Here is a 6,000-nt window from a genome sequence, read left to right on the forward strand (position 1 = left end):
CATTCCGGTCAAGGGATACCTAGAAAGAAATGTGTAGCATGAATTCTTGCATTAAGAAAGAAAAAGGTACAAATTAATGAGCTAATCATCTAATTGAAGAAGATAGATAGAAGTCATACAGATGGCCAATAGGGACATGAAAAGATGCTCAACAGGAATAATCATCAGAGAAATGCAAATCAAACCTACAATGAGACATCGCCTCATGGCTATTATCAAAAAGACAAAAAATGACCAGTGTTGGTGAGGGTGTGGAGAAAAGACAAGCCCTGTCCACAGTTGCTGGGAATATAAAGTGGTGCAGCCACTATGGAAAACAGCATGAAGTTTCCTGAAAAAATTAAAAATAGAATTACCATACAATCCAGCAATCCCCCTTCTGGATATTTATCCAAAGAAAAGGAAAACATAACATGAAAAGATATGTGCACCCCCATGTTTGTCACAGCATTATTTACAACAGCCAAGATATGGAAACAAGCCAAGTGTCAATCAATGGATAAATGGATAAGGAAATTGTGGTATACATATAGAACGGAATATTATTCAGTCATAAGAAAGAATGAAATCTTGCCATTTGCGACAACACGAATGCACCTTAAAAGCATTAGGGCTAAGCGAAATAAGTCAGACAGAGAAATACAAATACTGTATGATCTTACTTATATATGGAATCTTTCAAAACAAAACTCATGCTCATAGATACGGAGAACAGATTGGTGGTTGCCAGAGCTGGGGGTTGGGGGTGGGTGAAATGGGTGAAGGGGGTCAAAAAGTACAAGCTTTCAGTTATAAGATAAATAAGTCATGGGGATGTAATGTACCACATGGTGACTATAGTTAATAATACTGTATTGCATATTTGAAAGTTTCTAGGAGAATAGATCTTAAAAGTGCTTATCACAAGAAAAAATTGTTTTGTAACTATGTATGATGACAGATGTTAACTAGACTTGTTGTGGTGATCATTTTGCAACATATGCAAATATCAAATCATTATGTTGTGCTTCTGAAACTAAGATAATGTTGTATGTCAATTATACCAAAAAAAAAAAAAAGAGAGAGAAAGAGACAAAAGAAAAAAAAATAGGAAGAAAGTAAAAAGATATGAACCAAAAGAAATGAATCAAAATAAGCATATAAAAGAGAGTACACAAGTTAATGTTGTAGGAATAAAAACGGGGATATAACTACAGATACGAAGGAGATCAAAAAATAAGAAATCAATAAATAACTTCATGACAATAAATTGGAAAATTTGGATGGAATTAATACATTCTAAGGAAAACATGTTATCAAAATTGAACCAAGAATAAGTAAAAAAATCTAAGTAGTCCTATTACCATTAAAGGAATTAAATCAGTATTTCAAATTTGTCCCACAAAGAAATGGCATTCCTGGATGGCTTTACAGAGGAGTTTTCCCAAATATTCAAGCAATACATGAATGAGATCTCTCTGGAGAAAATATCAAAGGAATTTGCATGGCTAGGAAAGCTGAATATCATAAATATGTCAGTTTCTTTCCAAATTCATCTCTAGATTCAGTGCAATTCCGAACCAAATTCCAACAGGGTCTTTCCTGAAATTTGCAACCAGATTCTAAAATGGACCTGGAAAAAGTAAAGAGGCAAGGTTAGCTTTTTCATTACCAAGAAGAAACACCAGGCAGGGAGACTTGCACTATCAAATATCGATTTATTATAAATTATTATTGTGATCAAAATAGTGCATTTTTGGTGCAGGGATAGTTAGGCTGACTAATGGAATGGAGTAGAACCTCTAAAACAGACCCCACAAATATATGAAACCTTAATTTACAACAAAGGTGACACTGCAGATCAGTGGGGAAGGATGAACTATTCAGGGTTGGCAAACAGTTTTTGTGAAGGGCCAGGGAGTAAATATTGGTAGGCCTCAAAGCGATGCAACTACTCAACTCTGCTGTTGCAGCAGGAAAGCTGCCATAGTCAATTCACGTCTATGTACTGTAATACATGGGTGTGTATCTAATAAAACTGTATTTGTAAAAGAATAAAAACAAAACTTTATCTATGTACACTGAGATTTAAATTTCATGTACTTTTCATGGGTCATGAAATAGTAACTTCTGATTTTTTTCAACCATCTAAAAATGCAAAACCCAGTCTTAGCTACTGGGCTGTATGAAAACAGGGAAAGGGCCGGATCTGACCTGTGGGCCATAGTTTGCTGATCCTCAACCAATAAACGGTACTCAAAAAACTGCATAATCATATGGACTTTGTGCTGTACAGAAAAAGTCAGTTTGGGGAGGATTTCAGACTTAAATGTGAAAGGCAATATATAAGTTGCAGCTCTCCAGACAAACAGAATGAATAGGATATAGATAGATAGATAGATAGATAGATAGATGCAAGAGGAGATTTATTATAGGAAATGGTACACATGGTTATGGAGGCTGAGAAATCCCACCCTCTGCTATCTGCAAACACAGAACAGAAAGCTCGTGATGTAATTCAGTCCAAGTCCGAAGGCTGGAGAACCAAGGGAGCCGATGGTCTGAGTCCCAGTGAAGGCCTGACCACATGGAGGGTAGGGCGCTGGTTTAAGTCCTGGAGTCTAAAGGTCAGAGAACCAGGAACTCTGATATCTGAGAGCAGGCAACGATGGACCTCTCAGCTCGAGGAGAGAGATTGTCCTTCCTCCACCTTCTTCGCTCTATTCAGTCCTTCAGCGGATGGGATGATGCTCACTGTCAACCTAAATAAACTAGGAGGCCATGTTCAGGCAGAAAGCAGTTATTTGGGATCAAAGAACTGCAATGCAGGGCACACAGGTTTGGATAGCAACCTAAACAGTGTCCTACCAGGGAGTTAAAGTCATGGGTTTTTAAAGGCAAAGAAGGAAGGTTTGCATTGCAAAGAATTTTAATTGGAGCTGGAGGCAGAAGCTAGTCTTGGCTGAACAGGATTGCTGAGGCTATCACTAGAGCGAGGTAACAACCCGTTGCTATGACAAGTTGCAAGTGTTTTTGCAGAGTCCTTGGAATATTTGTGGTTTCACCCAGTTCAAAAGTTCAGGTTCTTGGGCTTCCCTGGTGGCGCAGTGGTTGAGAGTCCGCCTGCCGATGCAGGGGACGCGGGTTCGTACCCCGGTCCGGGAGGATCCCACATGCCGCGGAGCGGCTGGGCCCGTGAGCCATGGCCGCTGAGCCTGCGCGTCCGGAGCCTGTGCTCCGCAACGGGAGAGGCCACGGCAGTGAGAGGCCCACGTACCGCAAAAAAAAAGAAAAAAAAAAGTTCAGGTTCTGCTCAGGGAGGATGTGGGTAAAGTCCACCTCCTTAAATGACTCCTGGTTCCATTAAAAAACCCCTTGACATAAATGACCCCATGTTTTGTTTTTTTTTTTTTTGTGGTATACTGGCCTCTCACCTCCGTGGCCTCTCCCGTTGTGGAGCACAGGCTCCGGACGCACAGGCTCAGCGGCCATGGCTCACGGGCCCAGCCGCTCCACGGCATGTGGGATCTTCCCGGACCGGGGCACGAACCCACATCCCCTGCATTGGCAGGCGGACTCCCAACCACTGCACCACCAGGGAAGCCCTAAATGACCCCATTTTATTTCACATTTCGCACCACCCACATTGGTGAGAGCTGATCTTTACTCAGTCTACTAATTCAAATGCTTAATCTTGTCTGGACTCACCCTTACAGACACACCCAGAAATAATGATTTATCAGCTATCTGAGCATACCTTGGCCCAGTCAAGTTGACTCAAAATTCACCATCACAGGCAAAAGTACAAAATTTTTAGAAGGAAATATAGGAGAACACTTTTATGACCGTTCTGTAGTTCATATGCACAAAATAATACAGAAAAAAAAGTAAAACACCAAAGGTAAATTTGATTCCATCAAATAAGAATAATAGAGTAAATGAAAAGACAGGCAACACTTGGGAGAAGATACTTGTAACACAAAAACTGACAAAGGATTAGTATTCAGTATATATAAAGAACTCATACAAATCAATAAGGAAAAGAGGGCTTCCCTGGTGGCACAGTGGTTAAGAATCCGCCTGCCAATGCAGGGTTTACGGGTTCGGGCCCTGGTCCGGGAAGATCCCACATGCCGTGGAGCAACGAAGCCCATGCACCACAACTACTGAGCCTGCTCCCTAGAGCCCACGAGCCACAGCTACTGAGCTTGTGTGCCATAACTACTGAAGCCCACGTGCCTAGAGCCCATGCTCTGCAACAAGAGAGGACACTGAAATATAAGCCCATGCACCGCAATGAAGAGCAGCCCCTGCTCGCTGCAACTAGAGAAAGCCCGTGGGCAGCAACAAAACGCAGCCAAAAATAAATAAATAAATCTATTTAAAAAATAAATAAATAAGGAAAAGACAACCCAACAGAAAGGTGGACAAATATATTAACAGGCTTTCCACAGAGGAGAGAATACAAATGTCCAATAAACACATGACAAAATGGGGCACTTCATAAGTAATTATAGAAATGTGAATTAAAAGATCCTAATCTACAGCTACCATGTTGACAAATATTTAAATATTGAGCAGTTATATCTCTGGTATTCTGCTGGTAAGAAGCTTAATTTTCCATTCTTTTTCTAATAAAGCTGAAGGTCATACCCTACAACCCAGTAACTCTGGTCTGTGCTCCTTTAGTAAGTGATAACTTCTATTTAGTGGGTCACAGTCAATATTTTAAAAATCATTCAGTGAAACACAATGATAGAGAATAGGATTTGTCAGAGTGAATTTCATCTTGGTTTTTGGTAAATTTTTTGGTAAGACTTTTACTTGTATACATCAATATCCTGATGCATTGTAAAGTGTATTTCTCACCGTGAGTCTTGGTCAAAAAGATCTGAAAGCCTCTGCTTAGAGAAGAGCGGCCCGGTGCTCCAGGAGGCTTGCATGAGGACGCTTGTGGAAGTTTTATCAGCAGCAGTGAACACCCCCAATGTCCATTGACCCGAGACAGGATGATTAGCTGTGTTACATTCTACAAAGGGAATCCTGTGAACATGAATGAACAATGACTACAATCCGTCAGCATGGAACCTAATTGTGAGCAAAAATAATCAAATTGTAGAATGTATGATGTTTGATTCTGTTTTTACCAAATTAAAAAAATATTGTTAAGGGATACCTTTTTATTTGTAAAAACTTTAAGAAAGCAAGACATTAATAGGCACAAAATTCAGGAGAGTGGCTACGACAGTACTAGGAGGGAGAGAAATTGGGTTAATTTTTTTATAACAGCTTTATTAAAATAGAATTCACATACCATCCACTTCACCCATTTAAAGTCTATAATTCGGTGGGTTTTGGTTTATTCACAGAGCTGTGAAACAATCACCACAATCAATTTTAGAACACTTTCACCACTTCAAAAAGAAGCTCCATACCCTTTAGCTATCACCTCCAAGCACTGCCTGTGCCTCTAGTCTTAAACAATCATAAATCTACTTTTTGTCTCTATATATTTGTCCATTCTGGGCATTATATATAAATAGAATCTTAAAATAGGTAGCATTTGTGACCGGTTTCTTTCACCAGCATGCTTTTAAGTTTCCTCCCTGTTGTAGCATGAATTATTACTTCCTTTTTCTTTATGGCCAAGTAATATTCCATTGTATGGATATACCCATTTTTAAAAAATATTTATTTATTTATTTGGCTGCACTGGGTCTTAGTTGCGGCATGTGGGATCTCCGTTGCCGCGTGAGAGACCTTTTTAGTTGCAGCCTGCGGGCTCTTAATTGTGGCATGCAGGATCTAGTTCCCTGACCAGGGATCGAACCTGGGCCCCCTGCATTGGGAGCACGGAGTCTTAACCACTGGACCACCAGGGAAGTCCCTACCCATGTTTTTTTATCCATTCATCAGTATGCATCCACCTTTTGGCAATTATGAATAATGCTGCTGTGAACATTTGTGTACAGACTTTTTTGTGTGTCATGGGGCTTATTTAAGATATTGGTGATTTTCTAT

Source organism: Hyperoodon ampullatus (assembly GCF_949752795.1).
Source record: "Hyperoodon ampullatus genome assembly, chromosome: 7".
Classification (NCBI taxonomy): Eukaryota; Metazoa; Chordata; class Mammalia; order Artiodactyla; family Ziphiidae; genus Hyperoodon; species Hyperoodon ampullatus.